We start from the raw sequence: 440 nt of genomic DNA, 5'->3' as shown, positions 1-440 counted from the left end.
GTGTTTGTGATGGGTCTGTTAAGATTTTCTATTTCTTCCTCGTTCAGTTTTGGAAAGTTGTACTTTTCTAAGAATTTGTCCATTATTTCCACGTTGTCCATTTTATTGGCATATAATTGCTGATAGTAGTCTCTTATGATCCTTTGTATTTGTGTGTTGTCTTTTGTGATCTCTCCATTTTCATTTCTAATTTTATTGATTTGATTTTTCTCCCTTTGTTTCTTGATGAGTCTGGCTAATGGTTTGTCAATTTTATTTATCCTTTCAAAGAACCAGCTTTTGGCTTTGTTGATTTTTCTATGGTCTCCTTTGTTTCTTTTGCTATTCATTTCTCCCCTAGTTTTAGATTTCTTCCTTCTACTAACCCTGGGTTCTTCATTTCTTCCTTTCTAGTTGCTTTAGGTGTAGTAGTTAGGTTATTTATTTGTACTTTTTTCTTG

The sequence above is a fragment of the Bison bison genome, unplaced genomic scaffold, assembly GCF_000754665.1.
Source record: "Bison bison bison isolate TAMUID 2011002044 unplaced genomic scaffold, Bison_UMD1.0 scf7180017864303, whole genome shotgun sequence".
Lineage (NCBI taxonomy): Eukaryota > Metazoa > Chordata > Mammalia > Artiodactyla > Bovidae > Bison > Bison bison.
The sequence above is the reverse complement of the archived record's forward strand: the minus strand, read 5'-3'. Positions refer to the sequence as shown.